Source organism: Dermacentor variabilis, chromosome 9 (genome assembly GCF_050947875.1).
Source record: "Dermacentor variabilis isolate Ectoservices chromosome 9, ASM5094787v1, whole genome shotgun sequence".
Classification (NCBI taxonomy): Eukaryota; Metazoa; Arthropoda; class Arachnida; order Ixodida; family Ixodidae; genus Dermacentor; species Dermacentor variabilis.
In genome coordinates, this window is record NC_134576.1 from 78,820,489 (window position 1) to 78,834,547 (window position 14,059).

Genomic DNA, 14,059 nt, shown 5'->3' on the forward strand with positions numbered 1-14,059 from the left:
TTTTTTAATTCCGCTCGTATCGAAATGCCACAGCTGCGTTTCTACAGACGGCCCGAACGCGCTAAGGATCATACTGACAGCCATTGCTTTTGCCATCATGAATCCCTTCGTGCAAATTATAATAATAATAATAATAATATTTGGGGTTTTACGTGCCAAAACCACTTTATTATTATGAGGCACGCCGTAGTGGAGGACTCCAGAAATTTTGACCACCTGGAGTTATTTAACGTGCACCTAAATCTAACCACACGGGTGTTTTCGCATTTCGCCCCCATCGAAATGCGGCCGCCGTGGCCGGGATTCGATCCCGCGACCTCGTGCTCAGCAGCCCATGCAAATTATTATAAGCGACTCCAAAAGGGCAATAAACTTTTCGAGAGGCAGCATAGGCGTCTGTGCAGCGCGAGTCCTACGGGACTTTACAAATGAAAAGACTATTGCACTCGTATGGGTCCCTGCCCATTCGGGGAATCAAGGGAATGAGGAGGCGCACTGGGTAGCCCTAGGTCTAATCAACCGGGAGTTGTGCCCCTCAGACTCTGATCCCATGGATGAGGCACCGACGACATAACACGAGATAACAAACTACTACAAGCAAAAAAGGCGAATCTACCCACCTCCAAACGCAAGCCTCCCGGGAGCGCAAGCCTCGATCCTGCGTCGAATCCAAACTAAGTCATTCCCCAGCCCACATTGGCTGGCCATAATTACCAACGGGAAATGGAGCCCAATATGTAAAAACTGCACAAATCAAACATTGGCTACCCAAAATCACATTCTTTGGGGGTTCGAGGGCTTACCCCCTCCAAGGTCGCTCCTACCAGCTCCCTCACAACAGGCGTGGGAGGAGCTGCTCAGAACGCCGGATGAGAAACTACAAAAAGCCCTCGTTGCCTGGGCCGAAAGGGTGGCTCCTCGTGAGGGGCCATCCTAGGATTCGGGCCTGCCAGATCATAACTGAGCAGAGTGTCAATAAAGTTGTTACCACCACCTGTTTCCTACTTAGTCTGCCACGCTGTTGAAGCTACGTAAGATGTTCGGTAATCAAAATGTAAAACTCCGCGCGTTTCGTAAACTTGAGCCTGGGCGTGAGGCTGCAGTATGGAAATGGAAAGCCTGAAAAATAAAACAACGCAAAGCAAAGTAATCCGAAACAACGTGTTTCCAACCGTGTAACACGCTTTGTCTATTTTTGTGGTTTAAAACCTGATGAAGTTATTACTGTGCGTAAATACAGAACAATTTCGGATAATTCTTGGTGAAAACAGCCAACTATTTCTTGGTGCGAACCTAGCTATACTGAAAGAAGTCTTGCTTTCCTCCACAGTGCTGCATGTTACGGACGAAGCGGAGTACAGGGGTCTTCTGACACTTGCTATGCTTGAGCATGTGTTTGTATGAACACCCCCTAAGGACAAACACTCGTGTCAGCGTAGTGAACAAAAATGCTAAGGAAACAACCTAGCTGGACATCTATGTTCACCACTCGTAGTTAGATCTCCCAATTGTGTTAGCACATCCTCAAATATGTTAATGTTCCTACTGATGCAAATCCCACTTTAGAAAAGAAAAGCGTATTGAGTACGCAAGAATTTTGCATATCTTTTTTTCTAAAGTGAGACTCATATTTTCATTATTCGAAACAAAAAAGAAAGAAGCAAGGGGCTCTGCAGATATTTTAACACCTTTTCTTTTCCATGGTTTTGAACTCCACCTTGGTGATGTAAATACTGGACATCTTTTTCATGGACATATGTGCAAAAAGAAGGCGGAATGCAAGAAGTCGAAAAAACGTTAGTTTTTAATATATGAATTTCCTCTTTCCTGAACCAAGCCCACATATACTGACCGTCACAGTGCTTTGATGGCCGCAGATATGATATAAACTCCACGCGAATATCAGTATGTTACATGTACTGTTCTTGAAAATGGAGTGTTACAGCAGGACAAGAAAGTCACATGCGCGACGTGCGCAGATTCGCGCCTTTATTGTTTTACATGTCTTCATTTGTCTTATCAATTCGTGCTGGCACACTAACGTACTACGAGCAATGGTCAAGCTACCCCGAGAACGACTTTTTCTTATCCGCATTTACGCACAATACAGCTGCAAGAAAAAAACAAAATTTGGAGGAATTGGCGAAATTCTGCAACATTCTTGGCCATCAGATTTAGTTTTATGCTCGACATTTTCGCTTCACCATTTCATGCTCGTATCATCACTGCATGCTCTATGGATACCCTTAAGTATGCCCTGATGTTAGGAGGTCCCCTGAAAGTTTCTACTTTGGGACCCCCTCATGCTCCATAAGACTTCTATGCCCGTTTAGGTAAGTACGTGCGATTAACAACAATAAACTTGAACTTGTCACTGATAGAGTCGTTTCTCGTAGGTTTCTGGCCCTAGCGATGCTGGTAAACGTCATCCTAATGAACCCCCGAGTGATCCACCCCAGCGGAAGGATTGCTTTTGTCGAAATGGACATTCTCGGCAACACCGCAAAGCGGATCCTTATCCAAGAAGCTCACACTTTGTTGAACTTGTCCACATGAACCCCCCGAAATTTTCGACGTAATGTTCGATGAACGCCAAATTTAGGAACTGCAATGAATCAGTTTTTGTTTCCCCATTTGATCGCTGGGCTGTGCCTGCCTCATACCGGTCAAGCAATATAGGGTGGCGATGGTGACCGCAAACAAAAACAAATAATAATAATAAAGATAATAAAGATAATAATAATCTGGGCACGATATTGGCGCGTAATCTTCCTCAACTGTACATGTGATCATGCCCACCAGCGGCGACTTCTCTGTCGTCATGGGTCGAAATCTTTGAAGATGCTTCACGTTCCCGATGTCTTCTCTCTCGAATTCCGCTCGTGTCGTCGCATCACCTCCACCATTTCCTGCAATCTCCTGTCAAAACCCACCCTGTACAAGTCACGGTGCCGTCTCATTGCGGCCTTCTTCCGTTTGGATCATCAGCAGCCGTCGGCGTGGCCCCCAGTGTTCGCTTGCTTACGAAGTGAAGATGTCCAAGACTAGTTCGAGAACTACGATCAGATAAGTGATTAAAATACGGGCAACCATTCTCACAAACTCCGCAGCATCCCTTTGACTTTTCCAAAGTAGCCAAAACTTCGTTCTTGAACCACGACTGTGACAAGGAGAAAACGGCACTTGCCACCTCGGACGGGCTCTACGATTTCGAAGTGATGCCATTCGGACTCTGCAAAGCGCCTGTCACAATTGTCACAATACAGCTGAAGGTGTGAGGTACCGTCTAGAGAGCGTTTTACAAAGCAATCCCTCAAATCGCCTCATTATTTGACAAGGTAGAAGGCACTGTTCCCTTACCATGGCGCCACGTGACGATCGTTATTGTCAACAGACACACTTCCTCGCTTTGTGTCAACTAGCGCCCCCAAACGTCGCTCCTTTCCCTCCTCTCACAAGGAATCAGAGGCACTGCGCAACGTTCACGTGAAAAACACTGTCTCGGCTTTTTAGTGCGAAGCGTTTTATAAGTAACTTTCCTTAGTCACGCAATGTCTAATTAAATATATCGCTACAGCCTAAAAATCAGGTTTTCGCTTAAAAATCCTTCGAAGTAAGTCAATAATGATGTACTAAACCATAATGACACGTTACTTGTTCTTCTTTATCGTGTGACCAAGTTTCAACGCCTAACAAATGTTATTGCACAGCGCAGGACGCGCCTGCATGCGTCGGAAGCTTCTGCAATGTTATCGAGGGTTCCATCCACTAACTGTCGCCGAACATTGTGTAATCTGATTTCATGTATGCGCGACGCGAATGGCGTAGAACTTTGAGGAAGACACGCGGGTCCCAGCGATTAATCTGGAACTATCGACGACTGATGTTTACAAATCCGATGCGCTTAACCCGCTGATTAAATTTCCGACGATCGCCGACAGTGTTCGCCGCTATCGTTTTGCTTTAAGTGTATCTTGCTTTCGTGGGTACAAGTGCGGCCAGTAAACCGCTAATTTCGCCATTCACCGTTTTGCGTTCTTCGCCGTCACCACCACGTGAAATCTGGCGCAGGTGCTGCGTGCATCTGTCGCCAATGCCCTTGCCGCGAAACGGGACTGCGAGGGTTCGCCTTCAACGCACCGCGCCTGAACCAACGTGAACGCCCACGTGACATCGCCGACTATCTCACTGCCACACAGTGGAGCCATAGATAAATGAATACAACAAGAGTGGTCACTCCCATAGAGCCCAGCGGCCCAACTGACTGCAGTGCACCAAGCCGCCGGCGTTACTACCTCAACCACACTTCCGGTTTCGCTTTTCTGCGCGCGATTTTCGAGTTACTTGTTCCTGGCCTTCGAGCTGCTTGGCGTTATCTTTTGCGCGTTCTGCCGGCGCAAGCAACATATTCCCGTGTTATCACTCTTGACAGTTGCTCGTCGCGTTTTCGACGAGCGTGAGTCGGAAAGAAGGTTTAAATTGTGGCGGGGCCATAATTGTCGCAAGCTCGTCGCAGTAAGATTCAGTACGCGCCAAACTAACTTTGTAACTACGGCCGAGCTACCTTTCGTTGCGTTATGACAGGCGCGGCGAGCGTGCCTCATAAGTAACAAAAAAATACCGAAAATAATTTTCAACAATGTTGTGTGTCAGAGATAGGGCCAGGAAATTGTCTAGTCAGCGCATTAAAGCGCGAAACTGCGCACCATGGCCTAGCTGCTTTTCGCTAACTGCGTCACAGCGCCAGGCGCACTCACTGCGCTTGAAAAGTACCCCCTAAACTAACGAAATTAGTTACAATAATGTTTGGGGCCAGAGAAAGCGCCAAAACTTGCCGCAGTAAGATTCAGTAAACGCAAAACTGTCTCACAGCACCCGGTGTGCCTAGCGTGCCCTAAAACTACCTAAATAACTTAAAGTGGTATTGGGGCTCATAGAAAGCGTCGCAAACATCTCCCAATACGATTCATTAATTCAAATTACCTGCGCCATGAGGGCCGCGCTGCTTTTCGTTAACTGCGTCACAAGTCTAGCCTCAGTGCCGTGCCGTAAGCCTAATTGGTTGAAAAGCGTCGGAGACTGTCGAACAAAATTTCTCTCCTTGCCATAATCCAATAGTGAAGCGGTGCCATGTCGAAGTTCAGAAGGAAAGCCAGAATTCGCCTGGAGCCCAGCAAACCAGGCTAAATCCAAGAATAGAAAAACGCAGACGGGTGAACCAACAGGCCAACGCTCAGATGCGCGGCCGGTCTCTCTCGATTCGGCTGTGTGTCTGACGAATGATGCAAGCATCTGGCTCGTCATTCGCCGATTCGCCTGTGCTAGGCGACTTCCGTAGGCAACGGAGCCACTACTCCATCATGAGTGGATCCATCGCCGCCCAGTTGAAGAAGGTTAAGACTGCATGGGAAGGCCCTGAAATTCGGACCGCTGGAGGACACCTAATAACACCGGCTGGAATGTGCACCGCAAGAATTACCATTCATGACTGGACTTACCCTGCCACCTTCGTTAACCATCCAACAGTGCTCACGAGACGTAATTCTCGGCATCGACTTTCTGAAAGAACACGGCGCAATCTTCGACCTGAAGTCGAAGTCGATAACGCTGTCCGAAGACCAAGCGACACCACCAGAGAGCTCTCGTAGTCACCACGCCTTGAGTGTGCACAAAGATGAAACGAGCCTCCCGCCTCAGACCAGCATTATTATTTCCGTCGTCACCGGAACACCCACTGACGTAGAAGGCGTCATTTAGGGTGACCAACGTCTACTACTCGGCCGTGAAATTTGCGTCGCAAGAGGGATCGCTCGACTCCACGGGGTTAAGGCGGAAATGATGCTAACCAACTTCAGCCAAGAGCTCAAGCACATCAACAAGTACACGTGTCAATATATTATGATTAGGGTATGTGTGGGAGATAAGTAGTAATAGTTCACTGAGGAAGAGTCACATGACCAAACAATAATGCGGGCATCCTGGGTCCTCTGGGTACGAAGGCCATGTCAGAGGCAGCAAGGTACAAAGCGTCCCCTCTTTCATGCGCTGGAAGCGCAACTCCCGCGGAACTGCCGCAGGAGCGTGCGTTTATTGGTGCAATGAATGAACAGAGGGAGCCACTCGCCACTCCACAGCTCCTCCTGCTCTCGGACAGCAACGCAAACATGCGTCGTGCTAGAAAGGTGAGCGTTGATTCTACGTCGTGGAACACAAAACCAGAGATACGCAGCCCTGTCTTCATATATTAGAAGAAAAGCAAGAACGTGCAGCTCGCAAAGCGCGTATAAGGAGCCACAATATTATGCAGAGCACGACGATAATCCACCCATAGAATTTCGCCACCCGCACTCTTTGTTCTTGTTATTTTTTTTTTTCGTTTTTGCTTCGAGGCGCATTTCCAGAGATGTCATTGCGTACACCTTATTGGATTATTGGCCAAAGTCGCATGCCACTGCCAGTGATGCTGCAAATGTTGCCCCTTGCGTTGAGGCATGTGTGGGTGCTACTGACTCTGTCTGGAACTGCGTCTCCAGAGAAGAAGAAATTTAGGCCCTTTTCGCGACGCGCAGTCATTTCATATTTGTAGACGCATTTGGCACTACTTATGATTTTTTTCTTTGTATGTTTCTAATACCCGAACCTGGTGAGAGGTTCTTTAAAACTATTCAAAATTAAGCTGCTCCTTAATTTCGGAGTGCAAAAAGATGTCGCAGTTTCGCCTGAAAGATATACGCATACGATCACCCATCTCGTATTGTACTTGTGTAGTGAATACAACTGAATATATTAGCCTAATTACCCGCTCTGTCCACTTGAAATAACATGATGCAACATTTTTTTGTCCTGTAGTAATGGCACTTATTCATTGGAAGCAACAGTACTCGTAGCGGAGAGCTGAATAGTATTACAGGCTTGGCTAGGAAATTTTTTTACAACATTCGCACTGTTTTCGATACATTAAATATGAAGCGCAAGTTCCTAGTGGTACAACAGCTAATAATTCCACATAGTTATATTAGCATGGAGTCCGCGTGAAATTCCACCATGAAACACCTATCAAATGGCGCTGGCGGTTTGGCATTAATACAGCGGACCCTAATGAACGGTCCAGTAGCTCAAGCAGGCTAGGTGACTGTCACCAACCCGTTATATATATGACGTCAGAGACAACATTAACAGAGATGCGATATCAGTGCCCACGAAGGCCCACTAGTTGAGGTGCACGGACAAGGTCGCCTCAGTCGATTCGAAATAACAATACTGTCGCCAAAGAATGACATGCACAGCACGCGTACCGCATGACGCAATCTGATGACCCATAAGGGGCAGTGGATTGCAAACGTTCGTCAGGAGCGATTCTTAGGGCACGTTTGCATCGCTGCCCCGTTACTGTGACGAAAGTTACTACACCAATTGAGATCATTATATGGTTCTATACCTTTTACCTCAGTTATATTACTTGACCAAGGCACGTACCAGTTGGTGGGGACCATGGTGGCTTTAATGAATACGTGAAAAAGAAAAGTAATTAGAGCATAAGAACAGAGATTGCGGTGGCATTTCCATATGTGAGTAAATTTGTGAATCAACTATGTGCAACAGGGTGCGCTTCTGAGTACCAACGCAGCGCTCAGACGTCGTTGCAATAAGAGCAATATCAATATCATATTAGAAAGTAGTAAAGCAATTGTAAAACGAACGAGCAGGTAACGAAGGTCCTAATTCCTGAGAGAACTCGAAGTGGACGAGTTGATTCTCGATGCGAAAAAATATCTTTCCTAACAGCTGCCTCGCTACTATCCACGACGGCGACTGAGCTGAGGTGTCTTGGCTTACCAAAGCAGTGGTGACAAAGCGCGAACTTTTGTTGTGTAATTCGATTCACAGCTCAACAATGGCTGAAAATCACAATTGAGGGCACAGGCGAATGCTGGTATCCAAGATATCCTTATCTGGGGCATCCTAGTTAACTGGGATACATATTGAAAATGTTGCATCTAATTTGCAAGCGAAAAAGAACATGGCAGCTGCTTTGTTATCCACGCAGACTGAGGCGCTTTGGTTCTGGCCACACTCGAACTCTGCCGACAAAAAGATCAAAACTCACGCCTAACCTTAACTGGGAACCTCATATTTCGACCATGTGTCAAAAAGCCATAGGCAAACTTACCTTTTTAAAAAGGAGACTGCGTGCAGCACCACCACACCTCAAACTAAACGCGTACAAAACACTAATAAGACCATGCCTAGGATACGCTGATCTAATCTGGAGCCCTCATCAAAAATGCCTTATAAATAAAATAGAACGCATACAAAAATTAGCAATTAGGTTTGTATATTCGGACTACAAAAGGCAGTCCAGTGTCTCGGGTCTGCTAGCAAGAGCTAACCTAAACCCCTCTCGCAGAGAAGAGCAATTTCGCGACTAAAATTCATCTATCAATTATACCTTGGTAATTTCCAAACAGCTCGTTCTCATTACCTCCAAGATCCTCCAAAACGTTCAACCAGACTTAATCACTCCAAAACAATCTATCTTCCCCGAAGTCGCGTTAATGTTCACAAGCATTCCCTTTTTCCGTCAGCCATTTCCCAGTGGAACAACTAACGATATTGTGTGTTGCAATAACATCGACTCTTTTATTAACTGCATTCAGTGTATTGACTTGTCATCGTGATTTTTTTTCCATTGCGTCTCTGTACCACTCCTGCACGGGCCGTGAAGGGCCTGCAGTATATTCAAATAAAAAAAATGTTTTGTGTACAGCAGAAAATGCCTTGTAAGTCTACCGACGACGCCACAAACGTCGCGTTCTTTCAATATGTCAAGGTTATCGATAATTCTTTCAGCAGCGCGTGGTTGCAGATATCGCTTGGGCATTGCTACAATCGCGTTACAATATTTTGTTACGGAACTGTCGCGCAGAGCTTAAAATTTATTACCATGCTTATGTGATTTCGTCTGCGCTGGCAGTCTTCCTTTAACGATGTCAGTAGAAAAGCAGTGAAACTTGCTGACAGTTTCAGTTGAAGCTTTTTCGACAAAAACCAAACAAAATTTATCTGGTATACCTCAAGATCCAGTGAAAAACCAGTGTTGCCGCTATACTGTCACATGTAAATTAGGAAATGAAGAGAAAATTTTCGCGACTGCGTTCAAATTTCCAAATAAACAAGTACTGGAAAGATATCTACAGCACAGATACTGGATATTTTTGTGGTGTAATTGAATGTAATTGAATGTTGCCGGTTTTAAAGCAATTGGTGGAAGTTTAAAGTAAATGCACTATTATAACTGCAGTATAAACGGATGTTGCGGCAACTTCTTTACCTTTGGCTTAAGATATTTCAAGATGTCGGTCGAGTAACAACAAGTTGCAACTTCACAGCGCCGAGAGGGTAGGTTCTTTAATAATAATAATAATATTTGGGGTTTTACGTGCCAAAAGCACTTTCTGACTTGTCTGATTTTCCCTCTATTCATTAGTTCTCTCCACCTTGCGGGTTTCCGCAGAACTACTACGTCAAACTCTTGCCTTTGCTTCGTGTTGTCGACAAATTCAACTTCGCCCTGCCGTCTGCTAGCCGCTTGTTTAGCTCAGATGGTAGAGCGGCTGCCCCGGAAAGGCGGTGGTCCCGGTTTCGAGTCCCGGACCAAGACTAATTTTTCTTCAACAATGAGGCTTTTCTTTAGAGGAACCCGTATGGGTTTCCTTTGTAGCAATTGCTACGAACGGGTGGATGTCTGATTTTCTCTTTATTCATTACTTGTCTCCACCTTGCGGGTTTCCGCAGAACTACTACGTCAAACTCTTGCTTTGCTTCGTGTTGTCGACAAATTCGACTTCGCCCTGCCATCTGCTAGCCGCCTGGTTAGCTCAGATGGTAGAGCGGCTGCCCCGGAAAGGCGGTGGTCCCGGGTTCGAGTCCCGGACCAGGACTAATTTTTCTTCAACAATGAGGCTTTTCTTTCGAGGAACCCGTATGGGTTTCCTTTGTAGCAATTGCTACGAATGGGTGGATGTCTGATTTTCCATTTATTCATTACTTCTCTCCGCCTTGCGGGTTTCCGGAGAACTACTACGTCATGGTCAAAATAAATATGGAGTTTCTTACTACGGTGCGGCTCATAATCAAAGCATGGTTTCGGCACGTCAAACCCTGGACTTGAATTTTGTTAACGTTCTCCGCCACCTTGACCATATTTAACATGGAGGCATGCAACGCCGTTTCCTAACACACAGCAAGGGCACTGGCCCCTTATAATGGACGGCGATGCAAATGCAGGATGCATCCAATCATTGGTTGTTTGTCACTGCTTGTAGGACGTTTGTCTTCTCAAACTGCATATATATGTATATGTATATATATATATATATATATATATATATATATATATATATATATATATATATATATTGATTGCATATATATGCAGGGTGTTTCTGCTAACTTGAGGCCGAGTGTAAACTCTGTGCACTCTGTGACGACGCGACTAAATGTAGGTTGCTCCCTTTGGTACGTAGCGTGTCGCGCTATTTCTGTGTTTTGCTTAATTAGCTAATTAGTCAAGCATAATTAACCACCTTCTGAAGCAAGGAAGTTAGGAAAGAAATTCCAATTAGAAAGTTGCAGAGCAGATGGCAACACATCCGAATAAACCGTTTCTGTCTTTCTATCTGTTAAGTATTAGTGTTTTTCCGCTTACTGCGGATGCTCGCGAAATGCAAAAAGCACCACGTGACATGCCCGCTTGCGAGTCATGATTGCACTGTCCTAAACCTTCGGCGCACAAATGAAAACATAACATTTAACCGGTGTGAACACCCGTCTGCTTATCGCCATCATGAACCGCAGCGAGGGAAGCACGTCGCCGGCGTCAATACCACAGCCAACGCCTTCGTCACTGCCCTGTCGCCTTTTAAGTGGCAACACACCCTGCTCGATGGTATGCTCGTTTGGGAGCGCTGCAAGCACGGCGCGCAAGCGGGTATGTCAGGTGATATTTTATTGTATTTCGCGGGCATCCGCACTAAGCTGAAAAACACTAACACTTAATAGATAGAAAGTTAGAAATTGACTAATCGGACGTTTTACAAAGTGCCTAGAACTTTCTAATTGTAATTTTTCGCCTAACTTTGTTCCTTCAGAATGGCTAATTTTCTTGACTAATTAACTACGCAGGAAAAATACAAGAATAGCGTGACACATACAAGAGTGAGCAAGATGTATTTAGTCGCATCGTCTTATGGTGCATCGGCAAATTTTTTAACTTTGAGTAAAGTTAGCTGAAACACGTGTATATACGTCTATAGTTCAAGTAACGTGAAACAACACCTTGTATATATGCAATGGTGATCAAGTGATCAGTAAAGCAACATATATGTGCAAAAGACGCACACATATGTATGTTCGTGTGTTTTTCACATATACTTCGAAACTCAATATTGCTCGTGACTCAATGTTATTCAGCAATAAGTTAACAGCATTTACTCAACGACTTTATTGTTGGAAACTACTCAACAATGGTTCAGTAATACTCAATACAATTCAACAATATGTCAAGAGAATTCAGTTAACGAATTTATTGTTGAAAACTACTCAACAATCGCTCAATAATACTTAATACTATTCAACAATATACCAACATAATTTAATCAATGACTTTTTGTTGTGAACTGCTCAACAACTTTACTGTTGAATTATTTTTCTGTGGTTTCAATAATTGTTAGGTATTGTTGAAAGGCTATTGAGTCAACAATTCGTCAACAATATGCCAACAACATTTCAACAGTCATTTTCATGAGGGAAAACCGTTTTACATCCTCACGACAGAGAGCAGATTGACTTGAATGAGAAGTGTCATGTTTAAACCGTAAAGCGATTCACGACAGCTGGTGTGGAAGGGTAATGGCAGAGCGAGTGTCGTTCAGCCTATTTGCATGCTCAGGCAGACCCGCCGCGGTGGTTTGGTGTTGCGTTGCTAAGCACCAGGTCGCCAGGTCCAATCCCGGCCCCAGGGACCGTTTATGTGGACGCGAAGTTAAAAAACGCCCGCTTGTCATGCATTGGGGCACGGTCAAGGCACCCTGGCGGTCAAAATTATTCCTAAAACCCCTGCTACGGAGTGCCGCATAATTAAACTGGCATTTTGGCGCCTAAATCCTGAGAATTCGTTATTCCACATAACGCGAGAAAACCGATTCTGATGCCAACAAAACTCAGAAAAATAATCGGGAGCGCAACCAACCTTCTAGCACACATTGCTTGCTGTGCCTGAGCGCTTATGTGCATATTGCATAACTCGGGACAGTCCTTAGTACAGGCAGAAGTGGAAGTTAGCACACACTCGTTTAATTTCATGAACTTGATATCCGCTGAGAAACCTTGCAGAATCTTGAAAACTTACTTTATCAGGAGCGTATTGGACCACCAATAACTTCTCCATTTATGAGTGCCCCGAATCTTTAAAACACACGCCATTGTAAGTTCGCGTTACATTTTATCGTTTCAGCGCTCAGATTCGTCGCCTCTAAACGAACTCGGCAATCCCTTCACCAAACTTGATGGGGTTTCTTTCAGTAAAAACGAACAGATAAAATTTTGTGTCTGTTGGCCGAGAATTCTTTAGTTAGCCCGTCAATTTGTTTATAAACATTGCGGAACATAGCAAATTTTCACAAAACGAGATTATCAGATTTGCCACTCTAACTCAGCAAAACAAACGATATCGCAATTCTGTAAATTGCATCAACTCGTGTATCATACCGCATTAATTTGATGCAATATACGTTGCTCTCCAATACATCATCAGTGAGTAGTACTTTTGCAAAACCTTTTTAAAGATAGTAGTCCGTTCAAGTAAGGTACAATTTATTATTTCAAATTTGTCCACTTTGTATACTTGGACGGATGCAATCAACGTAACTGCGGTATCTATGCTTCTATTATGTTTCTATTACGTATTATTATATGTTTCTAATTCTTTTTAAGAGACACACCAGTTTTCGGAAATTTTATTGAATGCTTCAGGCCATAAATCAAAAGTACACAGTCAACTTCCAGGACAATGTACCTTTTACAGCGAAGCTGTGTATGGCTAGCTTCCAGCGGATCGATGTCCATAGACAAAAACCCTGGGCCGATCCAGAATTTGATGCAATACCGGGCCGACCCGCCGCCGAGGTGAAGCAGGATTCCGTCAACTTGCAAAATTAGGTTTAATATCTTGGGTCCAAATACATGCTGCGTCAGATATTAAGCTGATAAGAACAGGCATTACACTTTGACCCGCGTCTTACATGCCTACGTTCGAACCACCGTCTCGTTGTCGCCTTTGCAAACGCTTGCGTATCTCTTTTCCTTTCTTCCGTGGTGGCCATGCCGTAACTGTTTTACCTGCCAGGACCGTAAGACGGAAAATGCGAACCGTCCACGTGGCCACGCTTTCGCAAACTTGGAACCTTTCACTGGAGCAACCGTCAGGTTTCAGAGGGAGTTTATGGGTAAACAATTAGGTGTGGCCTGTGTTGAGTGGTTTTCGAGTCACCTCACAACCATTACTGGACAGCGGGATGTCGACCAATGCACGATCGCCTTGGCCACGATAAAGCAGTGTGTGCCCTAGGAATGCGGCGAGCTGGGTGTCTTTCCTACGTGCCAGGATTCATGAGTAAATGTTACCGTACCGCATTTGGCAACAATACATGGGTATGTATAGTCAGCGGCACCTCATCATTATCCGGGTCTCAACATTGTGGAGAAGCGACTGGTCGCGCCTCGCCTTTCATTTATGCGCATAGGGCGTTTGACGCATGCCAATCGTCTGTGCGTGTCTGTCCTACGTGCCGGGATTCATGAGTAAATGTTACCGTGCCGCATTTCGCAACGATACATGGGTATGTATAGTCAGCGGCACCTCATCATCATCCGGGTCTCAACATTGTGGAGAAGCGACTGGTCGCGCCTCGCCTTTCATTTATGCGCATAGGGTGTTTGATGCATGCCATTCATCTGTGCGTGTCTGTCCTACGTGCCGGGATTCATTAGTAAATGTTAG

General features: G+C 45.1%; 1 pseudogene; it reads right to left on the bottom strand.

Moving 5' to 3' along the window:
* Nucleotides 1–13,131: 13,131 nt before the first annotated feature.
* LOC142558647 (U2 spliceosomal RNA) lies at nucleotides 13,132–13,303 on the bottom strand (annotated as a pseudogene).
* Between the last annotated feature and the right edge of the window lie 756 nt (nucleotides 13,304–14,059).